This window comes from Perognathus longimembris, chromosome 5 (genome assembly GCF_023159225.1).
Source record: "Perognathus longimembris pacificus isolate PPM17 chromosome 5, ASM2315922v1, whole genome shotgun sequence".
Lineage (NCBI taxonomy): Eukaryota > Metazoa > Chordata > Mammalia > Rodentia > Heteromyidae > Perognathus > Perognathus longimembris.
In genome coordinates, this window is record NC_063165.1 from 23435778 (window position 1) to 23458030 (window position 22253).

Genomic DNA, 22253 nt, shown 5'->3' on the forward strand with positions numbered 1-22253 from the left:
AAAAATAATTTAATATACTTAATACATTTAATACACTTAACCTACTTATATACTAACTTAGCAACCCAGTACTCTGGAGAGTACTGTTTGCATAACTGATTGGAGGTTTTGACTTCCTATCACTTCTCAGCACTGATTGGGAGAATTGATCATTCTGTTTATGACTAGCCTGGGAAAACACCAACATTTTAAACATAAAGTATATCTTGTACCAAACGGGCATAGGTCTCACACCACCATAAATTTGAAAAAAACCTGACATCAAACCATTGAAAGTCAAGGACCATTTGTGTTTACTTCCTGAAATTTTGATACTTGCCTACAGCTTTACTTTAGAGTGGTGCTCAGTCAGTGTGAAACACGTCTATGGTGTTCATTTGTATAGCATTTGTGCTATTTTTCTATTTTGTAATGATGTATGACTTAGGAACTATGTGTGACTATAAACCAACACAGAATCGGTAGACTTCCTTTTTTATATCTTCAGAATCTGCCAAAATCTTGTCGATCTTTGTATTACAGTCATTCATCCACAGTTGTCAAGGGCTTTTGAGTTACATTTACTAACTCCTGTAACCATGGATCATAGTGGGAAAAGAATTGTACACCATTACTAAAGTGGTGAATGGTTTCAGATTTCTTCATTTTTTTTCAGAATGTCAAAATATAATCATGTTCATATTAAACTTTGCATTTTAGATAAATTTTTGAATATATATTAACAGGAAAAAGACATTGCTTATGGTAAAAATTCACAACAGACTATCTTGATTTTGTCTAACTTTTTCAGTTATCTTCAATTGTCTCACTGGGGAACAAAGAGAGAGAGACTCTGCTAGCAAGAAAGAGATGGAGAGAATATAAACTGGTATACAATAACATTGCAGAAATTGAAACAACCAGACAGCATAGGAAATGCCATGAAAGATGAAAGGTATTTGGTTTCTTGACTATTTATATGCACCAATAGATTTCCATTGAACCTCCTGGTTTTTAAGTGTTTAATGGTTCAATCAAATCAGACATATTAAAAAGCAATTCCTGTGGCTAGTGTATATGTATAAAACAACCAATTTTGGAAACAGGGAAATTGAGTTCAGGCTCTTCCACTTTCTAGTTCCCTTTGAATATTCTGAGCCTCAGCCTTAATAGCAGTAAGAGGGAGGTAATAAAAATACAACACTCTTCCAAACAAAAGTTCTGACAAGTACTGCAGGGATGTAACTATAAAATTTTTTTGTTCTGTTTTATTTTTATAGTATTGACAATGGAACTTACTATGACATACAGGTTAGCCATAAACATGAAATCATCTTGTCTGAGCTTCCCAAATACAAGAACTACAGACATGTGGCAAGCACAAGTATTATTCTTAATCTGAATTTACTTCAGGTTCAGAATAAAAACCTTAGTTTAGATTTATATTCCTGGCAATAATCACACAATAGTATTTCCCTTCCCATTAAAAATATAGGGAGATTTTTTTTTTTTTTGGGGGGGGACTTTATTGCGTTTCTCTTTAAATGGAAATACTTTGCAGTAGAGACCACAGCCTGCAGGGGGCGAAATCTCTGAAGTGTTTCTTGCTAATAGACTGAAGCAGAATTAATTTGTTCCTTACTTCCTGCCATCTGGGTGGTAAAGAGGTGAGGACTAGAAATGGGAATAATGACCAAAGGAGACAAGGATAAGGCTCAATCTTAAAGGAAACCCAACGGCCTTAACTTCAATCAGCTATTGCATGGCGGTTGGCTACCCAGGTGCTGAATCAGAAATAATTTAAATATATTCTTGAACTTCAGCAGATGGCAACAGAACTCTAGGCCAAAAGGTGAGCCTCGTCTTCCCTAGGCACCAATATCACAGCCGCCCAAATCACCAGGAGAAACTGGAACATTTCCTCCACCTCACTCCGCTCAAAAGGGTCCACCCCAGAGCAGGTTTCATTTGCGCTTTTTCTCTTGTGTGCTGGTGAACCAAGAGTCTAGAAGTTTCTTGCTGTAGTACAGCTGCTAAGCATGCACTTGGACTGCCAGCACCAATACCAGGTACATGACAGAGACAGCAGAAAAACCAAAGAGGAAACGGTAGGCCTTGCCATAGTGGTAGAGTGCGGCAGGGAACACCTCATGCTGCCATAAATGAGGGAGCAACGGAAAAGAGCCTCATGCTGATCATGGAGAGCATCAGACAGCTGATACTGTTACGAGGGAAAGAGAGCAGGCCCAAGAGAGAGGGCGCGCTATGCTCAGCAAATACGGGTACTCCTGGCCACCTGATTAGGTGACTAGAGCCTCGGGTGTCCCAGGCTCATCTTGGCAACCAGCAGCAGCCTTATGACCAGATGCACATAGATCAGCTTCTGGATTTCATACTTGAGAGTCACACTCATCTGGTAGTACATAGACACACGCTGCTGATTCTGGAAGTTGCTGCCATTGGTGCTAGCCCTGCCCCAAACGCCAGGGTGCCGGATACCAGCTCCAGAGGCTGCCGTGTTGGCCGGCGCCCACCCGCACACTACTGAGCCCCTCAGGGACCGGTGCGTGCTGTCTCAGCCCAGCCGGCTCCCCAGCCGCCACACATAAGGAGATTTTTTTTTTTTTTTTTTTTTGCCAGTCCTGGGGCTTGGACTCAGGGCCTGAGCACTATCCCTGGCTTCTTTTTGCTCAAGGCTAGCACTCTTCCACTTCAGCCACAGCGCCACTTCTGGCCATTTTCTGTATATGTGGTGCTGGGGAATTGAACCCAGGGCCTCATATATACGAGGCAAGCACTCTAGCCACTAGGCCATATCCCCAGCCCATAAGGAGATTTTTATTATTGAAATATTTTAAAATTTGTGCATGGAAAAGACCTAGTTCACGTTTAATGCAGAAGTTTTAAAGCAGCAAATGCCATTTCTTCTTTAACCCACAGCCATATTTAGTCAAGAATATCCATTAAAGGACATGGAGTGTATCTTGGTGGCAGAATGCTTTCCAAATATATGTGGAAGCCTGAGTTCTCTCCTGATCATTATGAAGAAATAAAGAAGCATTTCCATTACACAAAAGGAAACTTTCTTAGTAACTTCATTTGAATCTTATTATTTAAATTACCTTAGAAATTCAGAAATTATGTATGTAGATGACTTTGTGTGTGGTTTATAAAACATTTTCATATAAAGGTTAGTAGAAATTTATTTTTATTTGTGTTTTCTTCGGTATTAGGAAATTTATCCAAGGCAAGACCATGCTTTATACCATCACAATTATGAGAGACATATTTAAAAGGAATCCATTTGAGGCATCTCTGCAAATAGTGAATAATGGTTGTGTAACCTGCCTTTTGTGGGCTATAAAAACAGTAGATATATACCATAATTTCTTCATTTACTGAAGGACATCTGGGTTGGTTTCATATTTTAGCTATGGTAAATAATGCTGCTATGAACATGGTTGTGCTGGTAGCTTCAGTATGGCCTTGTTTGCAACTTGATGCCCAGAAGTGGGATTGCTGGGTGGTAGGGGAGCTCTATGTTTAGCATTTTAAGGAGCCTCCATATTGATTTCCAGGATGATTGAACAAGTACAACAGTGTAATCATTTTCCCTTTTGGCCACATCTCCAGAAACTGTTGTTATTAGTTTTCTTAATGATCGTCATTCTTACTGGGGTAAGGTGAGATCTCAATGTTGTTTTGATTTGCATTTCTTTTATGGCTAGAGATGTTGAGCACTTCTTCAATTGTCTCTTGGCCATTCTCATTTTTTCTTCAGAGAAGTCTTTCTTTAAGTATTTAGCCCACTTATTATTAGGGCAATTGTTTCTCTGAGAATTTGTTTTGGGGGCACTTAATTTTTTGAGTTATAATTATACTTTAGATATGAGGCCCTTGTCTGGTGTATGGCCAATAAAAATATTCTCCTAGTCTGTGGTTTTTCTATTTATCTTGCAAGCTATGTCCTTTGCCATGCAGAAGCTGTATGCTTCTATCAGAAAGAATGACATTGCCCCATTCATTAAAAAAATGGAAAGACTTAGGAAAAAAATGATACTAAGTAAAGTTAGCCCGACCCAAAGACATAAGCTTTATGATCTCCCTTATTAGTAATAATTAGTATATGTCTAGTATAGACCTAGAAGATGATTGCAATAGCTCAATAGCTGGGTACATATGATCACAGAAGATGACACAAAGGGAAATGATCTCCTAACTATGGAAACAGTGGTTTATCATTGATATTGTCATTTTTCAATGTACTGTGTGAAATTATTTATTTTTTCTTCTGTTCATCTTCCCTATGATTTATCCCCCACTGTTACTTTGTTTGATTCTATTACCCTGGGTATTTTGTATATGTTTATCTGAATTAGGGAAGGGAAAGGGAACATTAAAAGGTGAGACAAATGATAAAAGACAAAACAATGCAATGGCAATACTTAGAAGACAATATGTTGTAAATTAACTTGGAGGGGGGGTTAGGAAGGAGGAAAGGTGGGAGAAAAATGAGGGGAGGGATAAAAAGTTGAAGAAGATAGGTACTCCCTTCCTAACATATATAATTTTAACCCCTCTGTACTTTACCTTGATAATAAAGATGTTATTTTTAAAAAAATCCGTTAGATAGCAATATATTAAATTGAATTTAGGGTGAGAAACAAGGTGACAAGCTTGATAATGTACAAATGAAGTCAGAATTAAAAACAGGTTAGATTGTGCTTATTTATGTATCAAATTTCTGAGAGAGTTCCATTCCTATTTTTTGTACTTAATTTCCATACTGGTGGAAATTTATGATTATGTGATACAAAATACAAATTTAGCACCTAACATATTGAAATATGTACCATGTTTCAATAGCAAAGAAAATGTAATTTAGTGAAATCACCTGAATCATAAATGTCTATTCACCTAGGTAAATTGGTGGTATTCAACACTTTTTCCTCATCATATCTGTGATCTTAGTTAAAATATTATGGCTCCCAATGGAAAAATAGGAACTTCTCGTGCAAATTTGTGATCGAGCATGGATAGTGATCTCATAATGAACTACATTATTGGATGCATCTTTTTCTTATGGAACATGGTTTTACTTGCATACATACTTTTGTTCATTAAAACAATGAGCACATCATAATGAATAAAACGTTTTCATGCCATTTATTATACTCACTTTTAAGGTTCGAAAAATGACCATATATTGAACTCACAATCTTCCACAATGATATCAAAATCCAATGAATCAACATCTAAAAAATACTGAGAAAATAAAAAGGTTAGATTTTCCTGAGGCTAATGACAACTGTGTATCTTTCAGAAATGTAAACATTATTTATTTTAGTAGCTAGAATATAGCCACAGATGGAAGTTGACCTTTGGTGGCATACAGATGAAGTAAATCTAATTTATTGAATTTTAAATATCATCCTGTAATTATAAAAGCACACTTTGTTCAGGAATGAAAATCAATAGAAAGGACTCATAAAGGAACAGGGAACTCTTTTCCTTGTAAGATCTCAAGTTGTATAGAATTACAAGTACATATTCTAACATATTTCTAACTTTGATATTTAGTACTAGTATTTAGTATTAGTATTTAGTATTAGTATTTAGTATTTAGTATTTTACACTACTAAATATAAAAACAAAAAACTTAAAACTTTAGAATACAAAAATTATCAATAAATCCAAAATACTCACTTTATAAAAATGTAAATAAAATATTGAAAAATAAGAATCTTACTGAAGTTAAAATTCTTTTTTTTTGTTTTTTTTTTTTTGGCCAGTCCTGGGGACTGGACTCAGCTTCTGAGCACTGTCCCTGGCTTCTTTTTGCTTAAGACTAGCACTCTACCACTTGAGCCACAGTGCCACTTCTGGCTGTTTTCTATATATGTGGTGCTGGGGAATTGAACCCAGGGCTTCATGTATATGAGGCAAGTACTCTTGCCACTAGGCCATATTCCCAGCCCCTACGTTAAAATTTTTGGTACAGGAATTTAATAGAATTCAAACCATTGAGATCTTTAGAATTCTCTTAGATTTGCTTAAAATATATTGGGTAATTATAAAAGTGGCATTTTCATGGATGAAAAGAAAGTAGGAACACTTGTGTATGTTAAAATTTATTGCAGTGTTAATTATATCCACTGACTTTGCCCGCATGCATTATATTATGGAAAAAAGAGTGTTGAGGGAAAAGTTAGTCCGATAGCAATGCTGAAAGAGGAAAGCAGAGAGCAATAGCAGATGTTCTCAAGCATCTCCAAGGGACTTCAAAGATTACTCAGGAAAGTTATCCATAATGACTTCATGAATGTTAACTTGGGACTTAAAGCATCAACATCACCACCATCAGCAACACTTAGGGAAAGTGCGGGTAAAATTACTGTTCAATGCCTATTAAGTGGACTAAAGGTGGTCTAGAAAGCTTTCACTTGGGTGAAATGTAACTATATTACATGGGAAAAAAAACCAGAGAAATAGAAAGGAAGGCAGGAAGTGTTCTTTACCTATACGTTGCTAATGAATGGATGTTTCCCACCCCGCCCCCCATTTAGGAGAGAGTGTGCAGTTTATTTCGCAGAAAAGGATAAGACCACACACTGAATTAGAATTGAGCTGAGTAAAAACTGTATCTACAGATCTATTAATTCAGTATCTCAACTGGCATATCCTTTGTACTTCATTACCACACCTCTCAATCTAATGGACACAAGTCATTGAAATGGTAAACATGCTGACATAAATTACAGGGGTGAGGGGAATCCTAGTAATTTTGTGCCTTTTAAATGGTTACTTGTTTTGGGTGATAGAGTACATGGGTTTGGGAAGGATTATGAATAATTCCTTTTGGCATTATATGAACAATAGAGCTTTCAATCACATTATTTAAATAAAATAGCACCTTTCAGTCAAAGTTTGGATTATAATATAATGTAGGTTTGGGGCTTGAATTTAAGAACCTATAGCCTTAGTAAGCTTTCTTGGTTATAGCTGGTGATTGTGCCTTTATTGTAGCCTTTTGGTAGTTAATTGGAGATAGAATCCCATGGATTTTCCACTTGGGCTGGATTAGAACTTCATGTCTCTGATATCAGTATTCTGAGTAGCTATTTACTTATTTATTGGCGGTACTGGGGATTGCAGTGAAGGCCAAAAATATGTGAAGCAAGGCCTCTCCCACTTGAGCTTTTCCCTTTCTGCCTTAGCTATTTTGAAGGTAGGGTCTTGTGTTATTTTGTTCAAGCTAGCCTTCACTGTGAAGTTCCTACTAGCACCAGTCACGGCACGTGTCACCATACAGAGTTTATTTGTTCAAATGGGGTTCATTGACATTTTACTTAGGCAGGCCTCAAACCCTGATCCTGTCAGTTCCTGCCTTGGGAATAGGTGAGATTATGGGCTGTCCTCATGGTAAAGAGTCTTTAAAAATAATGTGTATATCTATATCTATCTATCCCTATATATCTCTCTAATTATATCTTCCTAGTTACTGAGATGTTCATTGTTCATTCTTTTCCCCTCATTTAAAATTATTTGCTTGATGGAGTGATTTTGTTGTGTGTATGTGTATCTTTGTGTGGTAGTAGAGTTTGAACTCGAGGCCTAAGCATTATTAGATGAACTTGCGGAGTGATATTTGAGATAAACATACCATAGAACTAAAGTATATACCTTCTCATTTATGAACAGTAAGAGGTAAACCATGATTAATAAGAAATGATAGCACCAGGTGCTGGTGGCTCACACCTGTACTCCTAGCTACTCAGGAAGGTGAGATCTGAGGATTGTAATTCAAAGACAGCCCAGGCAGGAAAGACCTTGAGACTCTTATCTCCAATTAACCACCAGAGAACTGGAAGTGACACTGTGGCTCAAAGTGGTAGAGTGCTAACCTTGTGCTGAATAGCTCAGCAACAGTGCCCAGGCCTAGAGTTCAATCCACATGACTGACCAAAAACAAGAGATTCCTAGTTTTAGTGATGGAAAATTTGACATTTGGATTGGATTTAAGTATAGTTCCTTGGTTTTACTCTTTTTGGGTGATGAGAAATTGTTTTCTTTGCTGAGAAAATGAAGGTGATATTTAATATGTTCTTATTAACTTTTTATTTTTATGTTCTAAGTCGTGTGTTTGTATGGTTTTGGATTGAGAGACTGAGAATTAAATTCATGTGAAATTTATGTTATACTCATGTAAATTTAAAGTAATTACTGTTGTGTCTGATTCTGAGGACAATAAAATTAAATCTACAAATACCATTCAGTGTTTGTTACAGTGTGATAATAAACTTTATGTCTCTTAATAAGTCTAGAGTTGATAGAGTTGAAAGACTGGAACAAATGGGTACAGTCCTTTCAAAATATGCTATTATTACACCCTCTTCTCTTTAAAAATAAGTTCTAGTTCCTCTAGTTCCGCTTAGAGAATTCTTCAATGCTTTGTTAGTTAATATTAGCTCATTTTCAGAATTTTTCTTGCCTTGATACTGTTGCAAAGTCATTTTATTTCACCAATTTTGTGTCTTTCTATAAAATATTTGGAAGAAGACTCTGTACTTGTTGCTTACATCAATAACTGTTTTCTTCCCAGTAAGGGCATTCTCAACCATTTCTACACAGTTGTATGCTCTTAAAGCTGTACAAAAGTTTTTCTTTATAAATTATTTACAAAGTTGTGAGAAAATGCTGCATATTTCCATCAGTACAAAAAGGTAGAACATTTAGCCTAACACTGAAGACTGCTCTTGTGAGGAGGCCCTTCCTTGTGATGTGATTGACATACACAGGTATCATGCTATGACATTGAGGACAGTGAAAATACTTGAGCATCTTTTCTCTCATTGTCAGTGGAAAGTACTGGAGTTGTATTAATGGGTACATACACACATGCACTCACACATGTATACACACATATCCACTTAATAGAGTATTAATATTGTATGCAGAATTCTTGTAAGTATATGTGTGTGTCTGTGGGTACACAGCTAGCAAATAATTACAAACTAAGCCCAATAGTAGTAAAACCAATTTTCGAAGTCAGGAAAAAAGAATGTCATTTATTAGTCTACGTTGCAACACTGTCACATATCACAGTCTGATTCCTTGTCAGGATTCTGACATTATAGTAAATTAGTAAATAAAGTACATTATGAGGTCTAGAGAAGTCAGAGAGGAGCCAGCTAGAAAGATGATAAAAAGTCAGGACTATAGAGACAGATAACAGAATAATTCTGGCAGCATCTACTACTGGATCAGTAACCCATGTAGGGAGGAGTTCTCCAAAAAGTAGGTGGCCTCTTCCAGGCCCTCACATGTTAAGTTCACGATTTTGTTTGAATGATAAATTTGAGGATACATCAAGGTAGAAAGCAAGAAAGTGTATTGGTAATGGGAAGTAAAGCAAAGATAGTATACAACCATGGGTATGGACACATCTGATCGCAGGTGCCACAGGTACTTTCACATCACAGGTAGGTACTAATGATGAAAAAGTACAGACTTTGGCTGAAACTTATCTTGGGAAAAGTGCTCCCCTTTGTTGTAAGACTGGGTACACTCTTTCATTCTTTTTCTACCAGTGTTCTGTCAAATGGACCCACAGACTTCAAGTTTGGCTTTCTCACTAAACTCCAGATCTTTGATGGTGGGCATCTCTTCAAACAATGGAAGGATTTGCTACATGCTTCCTTGAAGAATAATGTTCATCTTTGAGATATGTAATTTTATATACAGTTTGTGCGAAAAGTATCTATTATTCCAGGATTTTTCTTCCCAGAATACATTTCTTCAGTTTCAGAGCATGCTAATTATTTGGACTGTTAGGCAAGGTCAGAGAGAGTGCACTTGTTCTTTCCCGTTCTTTCCCACGTGTTTTTCCCCCTGTTTCCTACCATTGAAGCATATGAGGGAGTGTAAGGCTTAAAGCAAAAATAAACTTGCTGAGCTTTTAATCAAGCTTAGCTCACATTGTTTGTCTCGCATTCAGGATTACTGTCTCCTAGGCCTCATTTTTCCCTGATATACCTTAGCCCAAACCTGACTCAGCCCTGAGAAAACAGAGCTAATTAGATATCATGCATTTAATTCAGGGAAGTAGGCTTTATTTTCCTATTAATATACCAACATTTATTAACGAGAGAGAATAACCTGTCTTCAACAGGAAGCAGAGCATAAAGGCAAAGCTGCAGAGATTTCAGAGTGGTCAGATAGTTCATCCTTCAGGTCTTTGGCTAAACGGTTTACATCTTGCTCCACTTATCAGATGTCTCTTATTACTATGGTTCTCAGTAAGTTGCTTCGTCTTTGCTGGTTTCCTCAGTCTTTTACCAATATAGCTACACTCAGTTCTAGCTTTTTCACAAATTGTCCAGTTATTTTGAGTGAGATGACTGATGATGTTTAACATGAGTCTCACAAACTTATGTGCAAGTGCCAATATATTATCTTGAATGCTGAGAATATTTGCTTACATTCTGGCATATGGCATCTATGTGATAGAATATGCATAGCAATTTTAAAAGTAGGACAGAAGTAGCTAATATTTTAGAAAAAAATCATAGATGAAACAAATTACATTTAATCACAAATAATTCTAGGAAATTGAAAATGCAATTACCAGTTGGGTGAAGGAAATGTAATGTGGTAGTTTGGCTCCAATCAGGCAGTTAAATTTTTTCCAGTTAATAACTAAAGTTGTGAAATTAAAACAAAAAAACGTTCATACAGATTGGGAGATGTTAGTAGACAGTAACATTTAAATTTGTAATCAGTAGAGGGCTGAAAAATCAAAGGGGCATTCAATCATTATTAAAGGAATAGTTTATGAATATATTACAAATGAATCTCATTTTCATTTCTGATTGGGAGTTGAAGGGAAGTTACACATAATAAATATAAATGTGAGCAATTCACCAAACATAGTAATCTATGAGCATTTGAAACTTTACCCTCTTCTGAAGAGTGCACATAAAGCTTTGGAGGTCCCAGTGGAGAGCAGGAAGGGAGAGGCAGTGTATCCGTAGAGACTCTTCATGCCACATCACTGATTCAGGTAGCAGATAGGATGATTGCAACTTGACGGTAGTTCCAGCTCTGACAGGATAACTTTGTGGATAAGAAGCAGAAACACAGTGAATGCTGGTCAAGACAGTGGTTTGAGGGACAGGTGATTGCTTATGAATCATGCTCTACAGTGATGATAAGATCTCAAACATGTTTCAGCGTGCCATTCTTTTAAAACTATCCCATCCACCAGTTTTATCAATATGCTTTAATAACACACAGAAGTCACAATCATTTTATATGTAGGTAACACAGATGTAAGTTGGGGGTAAGTGGGTTGGACACAAAATGTATATTCTAAAATTTTTGCCAAGATAAGAAATGGCCTAAATCAAACAAAAAATAATTAATGTAGAATTCAAAGCTCAATAAATATTCTAAAACATTTAAAAGTAAAAAATCCCAGAATAATAAAAGAATCAATAAATTAGTGAAACTTTTCATCAGAAATGATTTTTAAGGTGCTAGAGAACTATGAGATTGGCCCAAATTAATATGATTTATGACTACCACAAATGAATTTAGGGTATCCTGATGCAAATATAATGTAGAGAATGAAATTAGACTGTACTGTCTAATTCATTTGGACTGCATGCCTGGACAGGGGTACCAGACAAATAAGTGAATGAGTCTCATGATAAGGTATGGCAGACATTGTCAAGATTAGTAAAATCATGACAGAAGGGTGCAAAGGAAAGCATCTCATAACTCTGGTGTGGAAACACCTTTTAAAGATCATGTATAGGGAAGGGTGGCAAGTACCAAGGGGCAGGCCTGAAACTTAGAGAAAGATGTAGCCGGAGATGCACTAGGGTTTATGTTAAGCGGATGCCATGAGGAAGCACTCTGCATTTGAAATCCATGCTCATAAAATGACAACTTTTCTCAGGAAATGCATTTTAGTCACAGATGTTATCAGTTGAGACTAGACTGCCCCCAGGGAACAACATAATAAAAGTGACAATAGGTGAATTGCTGCAGGGAAGTCAAGAATCATCAATAACACTCCTTAAATGTCAGAAATGATTTTTCTGACAGCATCTAACTTTGGTAGATTGCATATTATTCTCAATTATCAGAAAAATCATCTCTGACATTTAAGGTACATCTCTCCCAGGAAGGCAATGCTGTCCTATAGCAATTGACAGAGCTATGTAATCTTGCAGGAAGAGCTATACAATTTGCAATGTTTCCTTCTGAAAGACTGTTCTTTCCTTAGGCTGGGTGACTTATTTTATCCGATGGGATGCAAAGAGATGTGGTAACCAAAGAACTTGGAAAGAAGATATGGGAGGTTTTAGGAGGTTGAGTGTGGTTACTCACTATGATAATCCTAGCTACTCAGAACATAGAAGTTAGGAGGAGGATGATTTTGAGATTCACACAGTTTAAATACTAGCAAGCACCCACTGCAACAAAGAAGACAGGTGCTCTGGTTTGCATCTTTCAATATTAGCTATGTGGTAACCACTGATAGGTAGATTGAAGTCAAAGGCCAGCCCTGCGTGGAGGATGCAAGACCCTATCTGAAGAATAAATGAAAATAAAATAAAATAAAGGGCCCGAGGTGTCACTCATGTGATAGAGCAACTGCCTACAAAGTATGAGACCCTGGGTTTATGCCTGGGTACTATGAAGGGTCAGGGACAGTGGGTTTTCATCCACATACTCTTCCTTGTCCTATGAGAATCAGAGAGGAATTAGGTAGAGAAATATCTAGGAGACATCTGAAGACTTCCTTTAGGTGGCCAACTAAAGTTTAATGGGAGAAGTAAGTCTTCTTGAGGGCCACTGAAATCTAGGGGTTGTTTATTACTGAAATCTTGCTAGGAAAAAAAAAAAGAAAGGAAATGTATGATTAATGAAATAATTCAGAACCCAGAAAAGGTAACTGCCAGAAGACTGAAATGAGGTCTGAGTAAGGCTATATCAGGGATCCACTGCTTTCTTATAATTTTCCATTGTAAGGAATTTGGACAGCTTCCCAAGATCATGAGGACCTTGTTGGAAAATATCAAATAACTGTCCAAAGCTTTGACTTTTATATAAATTCTATTTTGGGGACACATTCTAATTTTTCAAATCTTTGTTTATTTATTAACTAGGAATAATGATAGTTGTATTTCATAGTGATGTCATTTTGATAAAATTTTTAAAAATGTGCACAATTCTTTTACAAAGAATGTGAGGTTACAGAGTATAGACTGTTTTATTATCATTTTCTCCTTTTTCATTCTCAGTATTTTGTGATATATATTTACACTCTAAAATGACTAAATCCTGATAATGCTGTTAAACACAAAGAAATGATTACTCACTATGGTAACATAAATTAGGATTTTGTTTTCTTCCATTATGAGGTGTTCTTTAGTCAAACTATAATCCTTAGGTATTGCAATTTTCTTTATAACTTTAAGAATTCCTTAAGGAAAAAGGAAATTATTTAGTCATTGCAGTTAGATAACCAGCTCAGTTTTATAGGGAAAATAATCCCATCATGAGTATTATAAGCTTTGCTGTTAGGACTTAAAACATTTTTCAAAGGCCTTACTTCTTAATGATATTGCCTTGGATTAGGATTTCAACATATGCAGTGTAGTTTGATACAGATTTGCAGACCCTAGCAAATATTCATCAAGAATGATGTAGTCTTTTTCCTAATCTGGCCTATGCTTGCATATCCTGTGTGCTTTACTTTCCATAGGTGTAACAAACTATTTGGGACAATAAATGGTACTCACAATTTCAAAGAGTTTAGTTCATGACCAATTACATCATTTTTGTGTCTGGGATAAGGCAGAGCATCATGGTGGTGTGCTCATTGTAGAACAAAACTTTTCATATCATGACAACAGTGAAGAATCAACAAGAGAGAAAAAAATGGACACAGACCTAATACTACCTTCAAAGGACTGCCTCAAATCACCTACCCTTCTTCTACTAGGTCCTACTTCTAAAGGTTCCACCTGTTCCCAATAGTGTCACAGGCAGATTATCAAGCCTTCAATACATGGCAATTAAAGAACATGGACAAATTAGACTATAATACATATCAAACCTCTTTTCTAGACTTTAACCATGTTCACATATTTCCATGTTACTAACTGCCTTATCTTCCCTCATCAAATTGTGAATTTCAAGAAGTTGTTTAAATGACTTGATACTGTGCAACAAATAAACACTAGTAATGTCATTGGGAAATTAGAGATTTGTCAATGAACTCATAAAGCGTTATCAGCAAATATAAAAATAAAATGTGTTATTAATGATAGTTAAGATGAACTGATGCCAATTAAGTCCTTTAAGTATATTTTAAGTATAAAGTTATCTTCAATTTAGATAATTTTTAGATCTCTTAAATCGTACCTTAAAAATGATATGTTAAAAAATTAAGCACTACAATTAGAGAAACCTCTTTAAATTCTTTACTGAATACTCTATGAGAGATACATTTTCACTACTATTCCTAACCTATGCAATTCTTTCAGTTAAATTCTAAGTGCTACTTATTTTCACAGAATGAGCAAGCAGCAGTTGATAAATTTGGTGTTGATATATATACTCAACACCAAATATATATACATGTACATATATATATATATATATATATATATATATATATATCTTGGGAAATACACCTTTTGAACAACATGTTTTACAAGAAAACTTTAAGAAATGTGTTTGAAATCCTGAAAATTTACTCATATTGTGGGAGAAAGCAGGATAAGTTTAAAAACAGTGGTTACTTGTTCCACTTCTTCTTCCTATTTACTGTATATTGTCAAAATGGATGTGTGGTACTATAATAAATGTAACCAATTTCTTGAAGCTAATAACTAATCCTGAGTGAATCTGAACCAATGCCATAGTCCATTAAGTTTTGAACTATGGTTATAATTTTCTTTTAACAGACCCAGATACAGGCTATATTTTTCCATTATCATAAAACTGAAGAGGAGACTGCAAGTGAAAAAAGAGTAGTTTACATAGCTCTCACATTGGTTCTTTTTGAAGGCACGAAGTAATGGATTAGAAAATTTAACAAATATGACAAGAAATATACTCACTACCTTATTATGTAACTATACCCTCTCTGCACATCATCTTATTAATAAAATTTAATTAAAAAAAAGAAAATTTAAAGATGATTTAGGATTCTGATACTCTACTTGAGTATTAAATGTGTGGAACTCTCAAACATAAGGCATTTATGGAAATAAGTCAGAGGAAACAGGACTCAACAGGGAACAAGCAACAGAAAATAAATAAAATAAATGGTCTTTAAGTAAATGCACATGTACCACTACTAACTAGATTATGTGAAACAGAACAGAAGGTACCCCTACTAAAGCAAAATATTTTGATTTAAGACCAAGGCATACACAAAAAGCACATCTCTAGTGTTAAGGAACACCTTAAGCGTTACTATTTTGAAAGTATTATTTGGATTGCTGCCACACTTAAAAGGAAAAGCCAATATAAATCAAATGCCCTTTCTTTTCCACTGAACAGCTTATAGAAATATGTTTATTTTGCATCCTTGAATTTGCATACATACCATTCCTCTTGTTTCTTTGATAAAAGTTTTATATGCAATAAATTATAAATCATGTTTATGTATAATTTATCCCTTTAAATACATATTTTATTTTTGGCTTTTTAAATGAAAACCGTCTTTAGCTTTGTATTTTTAAGAGATTCAAATTCAATACTTTTTGAAATTCATGAATAAAGCATGTTTCAACCTTAATTTGCATTTTTATAGTGTCTGCTGTAGAACAGTATAGATTTTGCTTTCTGAGTGTACTCTTTCAAGCAGACACGATTCCCTTAAGAATAAGCCTTGAGAAAATTCACTTGCCCTTCATAAAACATACATTTCATTATCTTCCTATAAATTGGACACTTCCCTAACATGGTTGTGCATTTGTATGTACTCCCTGAATATTGTAATATCCGTTAGTTCCCATACACACACACAATACAAACAGAAAAGGGCCATTTTATTGTGCTGAAATGAATAGCAAGTGACCTGACATGAATCCAAAATGTACCTCCAGGAAGATAATCTTGAAATTATACAATTTTTTAAGTAAGAAAATCATATGGGAGATTCATTTTCCTTAGCTATAATCACGTGTTAGACCTGAATAAATACGCTAATGTATTGCTTTGAATAGCTATCAATTTAGAGTATATTCCAAATATATTTTGAAGTTACTAAGAATTTTTTTTGTTCATTAACTATGAGAGAAAAAATGCTTTTCATATTCTCATAAAACAAAACCAAGAATCATAGTTTATCTAGATGCGCTAATCTAGACTCAGATGCTAGCATATAACAGACAGAATCTGCTTTACATTTTCTCTTTTTTCCCCCATGGCAATTTCTTAGCAATTGCTGCAATTTATGAAGCTTCTGTTATGTAATTAGGGAAGGAAATGCATTTCCCTTGAGGCTAGGTCTTTGAATAAAAACAAAATATGGGCATTACCTGGGAGGCACTATCCTAGTCTGTGACTAAAGTTAATATCCTTTACCAGGTTTTTTCAACCAACCTCCCTCCCTCCCTCCTTCCCTCCCTCCCTCCCTCCCTCCCTCCCTCCCTCCCTTCCTTCCTCCCTTCCTTTATCCCCTCCTCTCTCCCTCCTTTCCTTCTTGTTTCCCTTCTTTTCTCCCTTCCTTTCTTTCTTCTTTTCCATGTCTAAATGTCCAACAGTCTTGCTGTGGATTTTCTTTTCTTTTCTTTTTTAGCCACAGGTTGATAAAACAATTTACTGAGACAAAAGAATAGGAGGAACAAATATTCATTAGTATGCTGGTACGAGACAGACATATTGGACATCTAGAAAGAAGAAAATAGCATTGCTACAGCTGCATCTGTTTCTGTTGCTGCTGCTGCTGCTATTGATGTTGCTGATGCTGTTGCTACTTCTGCTCCTTCTGCTGCACAGGGAAGAGCATACACCAGGCTTTAGTGGGTCACATGGGTATTTTGCTGATCGGCTATTTGACTTTGCACAAATCCTATATATTGACTCTCTCTTACACACACACACACACACACACACACACACACACACACACCTTGGTTTGAAATTTTCTCCCATAGGTGAAAGGATAGGTCCTGGCCATCCCAGGGGACCATGCGGAGATAATCACAGACAGAAGGAGGTTCATAAGGAGGTTTATTAGTGGGGCCATAGTTCCCATGGGAGAGGGAGCTACATGGCTTCTGCACCTTATCCAGGAGGCAGCTTCTCTCTCTGGGAGTAAAGGGGAAATAGGTAGGTAGTGAGTAGGAGTCCCTCTTTAGGCATGGGTGGATCTAGGGGCTAGTGGGAAGAGCTGAGGACCTAAGGCTAGGGAAATGCTAACGATAGGAACATCTTGAACTTCAGTTTACAAACACACACACACACACACACACACACACACACACACACACACACACTCCCATCTGCCACTTACCTGTGCTTGGCTTACCTCACTGCACTTGAACTAGACTTTAGTATTTCTCTATCCACTATGTCTCATTCAATGAGGGTTTCCACTATAAATGCCAGACATCTTTCAAGAGATATTTTGTCTCTTTATTACTTAAATATGCTTCTTTATTCTCTAAATTGTGTCTTCTGAAAACAGATATGTTGAAAACCTACATCTTCATACCTAGAAATGTGGCCTTTGGATGGTTCCCACCTATAGGCCATAAGAATGCAATGTGGGTCTGTAGAAGACAAACTGTGCTTGCCTCTTACTAGCTTTTGCCTCTCCTCTTTATTCTTTGGTTTGGGAGATCATAAATCCAAGATCTGTTTCTCTCTTTTGTTTTGTCTCTTCCCCTTGTGTCTCTGTGTTTTATGTCACCATCTTCCTTTCTCATACCAGGTCAACTGCCAGTGGATTTATAGGATATGCTAAATCTAGTCTGATCTAATTTTAAGATGTTTAAACTAATGACACCCATTTCATCCCCAATGATTGCATTCTTTTTCCCCCTCAATAATATAATGCACATAGTAGGTATGAGTATAGAAGTGAACATAATATTTATGGAACCATAAATGCATTATGAGGTAAAGACAAACCTGGTTCACGAGACTTGTGGAACTGTGAAGATATGCTATAGTTTTATTGTGGAGTTTAGTGAAAAGTTAAAGTGGGTAGTAGAGTTGGGGGTACATTTTTATAGTTACATGTGATCCAGTAGTGTTGTAGGACTTACAGGATTCACAGACATAAGAAGGCACTTATTTTCCAGTGGACAGTGGACATTTGTGTTCTTTAAGTGGCAGAAGCTGAAACTTTTTGATGTTTTTTCCAGCAGCTTCCCAGGAAACCGGACAAAATTGAGAAAAGAAGAAAGTCAGATGATGGGCATTTGAAGAGACTGTAGAAAAGTAAGATTTCTGGGGAATTTCTAATTATAGGTGAGGGGATGATAGGAGGAGAGGGGTGAGATTGAAATAGGTTATAAATGTCAAGGTGAGTCTATTTTTATCTATAACATAGTATGGCAGATGACATTTAGGTTACAACTATAATTCATATAAAAATTAAATACTTCATTATTATATAAAATAGAAGGCATTTTTAATTAATCACATTAATGTTGGAAAGATGAGATGAATAGTTGAAGTTCATGGTATTTCTACTTAATTTTAGCCTTAAATGCATCATTTTATCCCTCATTAACATTGCTATAAAACAAAATTAATGATCGCACTCTTGTTCTCTCACTCCCTCTCTCTGATTGAATTCTCCTAGTGAGTCTATTTAGAAATAACAATATTAAAAGTATAACCAGGATCATATTTAGGTAGAGTAACTACTTTGGCTTAACTAGTAGTAAAGTGTAGTGTACTAAATAAACCAAGTTAAAATATAAACTTTCTTTGCAAAGTATTGTACAATTTCAAACATTTATTTGTGCTATACATTAATTATTCTATAAATTAATTTCTAATAGCTTTTAAAATAATAGTATTCGAAGCCACTGGTCTTCTGTGCAAAAGACTTGTTAGTGCAGTAGATTAACACAAAAAGAAAATATAGAATCACGATTCTGATTTGAGAAGTATATAACCCCATAAATAGATTAAACTTTTCTTTGTTATAATCTTGTTCTAAGACATTGTAATTATAAAGAGGATATATATGAGTTTCTAGACTGGGAAAGTGTGACTTTCTATATGTATTTGTCTGGTTCTCTAAGTTAATAGGCAACTATTGCTTGGTGAACCCTCTCTGTATCTCTATCTCTGTAGACAGACAGACAGACAGATTTTAATGAGTTAATAAATAGCCTGTTCCTTCCTTCCTTTCTCCCTTCTCTCCTCCTTCTTCCTCCCTCGTTTTTCCTCCCTTTCCCCTCCCTTCCGTTTCTTTTTCTTTTCTATCTTAAGGAAACAGATTTTCTCAGTCTTGTAGGATGATTTGGTTTGGGACACATCTCCATACTACAGATAAGTATTCCTTACAACTCATTTGTAATATGTATTTTGAAATTCACATCAGTGATGCAGATTCCATCCTAGATGAAAACAAAATAAAAGTAACAAGAATAATAATTTATCTTTGTAACACATAAGCATTCTAATTAATTGATTGATTTCTTTACATATACCTGAAAGTGATATTATAGTACATGGATTATTTACAACTATTCAGTGAGGTTTGTAAGATAAGTTAACTGAAAAGCAATAAAAATAATTTTTAATAGAAATATTTTAAAACTGTAAAGTTTAGCTCTGCTTTATGCTATCTAGCTAAGGCAAGTAGTAAAAAATAGTTTCTATCAATACTAAGCACCAAAGTGAGCTTTCTTTTAAAATATAATCTTAAATAAATCATACTCCCATATTTTTAATAAATCATCTATAAATGATGATTAATTCATTTTTATTATCTCTATTTACTAACCTTTGAAATATGGAAAATTGTGTTTTAAGCATAAATCATAGGTCTGTAAGATATTAACAGAGAAGAAATTAGACCACATCTATTGTACAAGTGCACATGGCATGGCAAGGAAGCAATAGTACTTATGTATTTACATATATATATATATATACACACACACTTGGTTTGTAGAAAAATTAAACTTTAATGGAAAAACAATATTTTACAATAAGACTCATTATTATGTAGCAAATTTATACTTGTAGCTGTATCTGAAAGAAAAATTCAAAAGTAAGATAATAGTTAACTGCAAGTATTTAACATTTTTTGTGATATTTTCATATTGACATAACCAGATCCTTCTCTTCTGCTATTTGTTTCAATATTTCCAGCTTTAATAATTCTTCTTCTACTCTGCATTCCAGATTTGCAAGCAGGAACTTGGGAATTATTATTCCATCCTAACAACAAGTTAAAAAGTCAATCAGCTTCAAAGTTAATAAATTTATAGAGATATCAAGCAATGGAAGTCAGCAATCATAAGCCGTAAATTTAGAGACAAAACTTACATGGGAGATCACAATTGCATAGTCTAGAAATTCCTAAATAGATATTTCTACTAGAACTAGTGGTATGGTAGAAAACTTAAACTATAGCTTATCAAGTGTTTTCTGGTGAACAATTAGGCATTTTAAAACATATAAAAATCCATCTTTTCTTTTTGAGAATGTCTGAAGACAAATTATCTCACCAGAGATCAATCTCCTTTTTTTTAATCAGAGTCTAATCAACTTGAAGAATGAATGTATCCAAATGTACTATTTTATAGGCTGGAAATTTGAGAAGCACTTGTGATATTCCATATGAAGGTCATAGTGTAATGACCCAGATTCATCAACACACCTAGACTTGCTGGGTTCCAGTTATTCAGGCTTACAATCTTAATTGCTCTATCAGGGAATTCTAAACGATAATTGTTGGGCAGAAAAATCTAAAAGACAAGAATTCATGTCCAAAACAACCAATCAGAAACTCTACAGAGGGATAGCTCAAATGGAAGAGCAACAGCTACTCAACAAGCTGAGCAAATGTGAGGAACTGAGTTTAAATGCCATTACTGACAAGCAACACAAAACAAGACAAAAGAAACAAAACAGAATAATAGTAAATCAAACAACATATCTAGAGAACATTTCCTCTTTTACCTCACTTCCTCCACCATATGACTGTAGACCAATTTCACTCAATGCATTATTTTCAAGCTTCATACAAAAACTTCCAAGGTATACTAAAATAAATCACCTCAATTCCCTAGTTTGAAGGATCAAAGCAAGCATCAGATTCAGCCCGATATGATGTTGGCCATGCTCATCACAGTATTGATGCAAGAAACTAATCTTTCCCAAACCTAATAAAGTAATCACTAAATGGGCAAGGGAGCTAAGGAGAGACTTCTCAGGAGAAGAGTTAAGAATGGCAAAGAAACACATGAGGAATATTCATCATCTCTGGTCATAAAGGAAATGTTAATCAAAACAACTCTGATATTCCATCTCACCCCAGTAAGATTGGCTCAGCTTGCCAATTTGAACAAGTGTTGTCAGGGACGTGGGTTAAAAGGAACCCTCCTGCACTTTTGGTGGGAATGTAACTAGTACAACCACTCTTGACAGCAGTCTGGAGTTCCTCAGAAAACTAAACATAGACCTTCCCTACATCCCTGACATATAATACCACACTTGGGCATCTATCCTGAATATCATGAGTTAGGAGATGATACGGGCAGCTGTACATCCATGTTCATTGCTGCACTATTCACAGTAGCCAAGATATGGTATCAGTCCAGATGCCCCCCAATCTTTGAGTGGATCCAAACAAATTGGTACCTACACACAATGGGATTTTTTTATACAGCCACTAGAAAAAGATAAAATAATGCCTCTTACAGATGAAATTAGAACAAATCAAGCCAAGCTCAGAAAGACAAAACTCATATGGTCTATTTAATATGTGGAAATTAGACCCCCAAATGAACAAGGCTATAACAAATTTTACAGGACCGGATATTCACACATAGGGAGACCAAAAGTGGATACTCTTAGGAGAGAAACACAAAGGTGCAATACCTAAGTGTTTCTTCATATTTGTATAAAATATACATATTGAAACAAACTCCAAGATACAGAAAGTTAAGATTTCTTTTTCCTGATCCATCCTTCCCTTCCTCCCTCCCTCCCACCCTCCCTCCCTCCCTCCCTTCTTCCTCTCTTCCTCCCTCCTTCCTTGTCTGTCTGTC

General features: G+C 35.5%; 1 pseudogene; it reads right to left on the reverse strand.

Moving 5' to 3' along the window:
- Positions 1-1943: 1943 nt before the first annotated feature.
- LOC125351040 overlaps positions 1944-22253 on the reverse strand; it is a 44633-nt pseudogene continuing 24323 nt past the window's right edge.